This window comes from Penaeus monodon, chromosome 30 (genome assembly GCF_015228065.2).
Source record: "Penaeus monodon isolate SGIC_2016 chromosome 30, NSTDA_Pmon_1, whole genome shotgun sequence".
NCBI lineage: Eukaryota > Metazoa > Arthropoda > Malacostraca > Decapoda > Penaeidae > Penaeus > Penaeus monodon.
This window is the reverse complement of record NC_051415.1, coordinates 19862774-19863097: the sequence shown is the minus strand read 5'-3', so window position 1 is coordinate 19863097 and position 324 is coordinate 19862774.

Genomic DNA, 324 nt, shown 5'->3' with positions numbered 1-324 from the left:
TCTGCCACTGGCTTAAAACCACATTTCTGTCTAATAACTATCTGGTACATCCTCATTTACAATCTTCAGTTTTCTAATAAGTTAACAGTGGTATTACATAGAATTATACAAGATGAATTTATCAAATGTATACTTTACGGTATGTCAGCTACATAACAAATTTGTAAATGAACTAAAGGTCTCTGAAATGATCGTCCGGTCTCCATGCACATACATCTCCATTCTGATTGATAAAAGACCACGTCCCATTTGATTATCAAATTTATAAATTGATCCATTCACTTTTTCTACATGATAATTCTTGGAGATAAGTCAGACTATGGG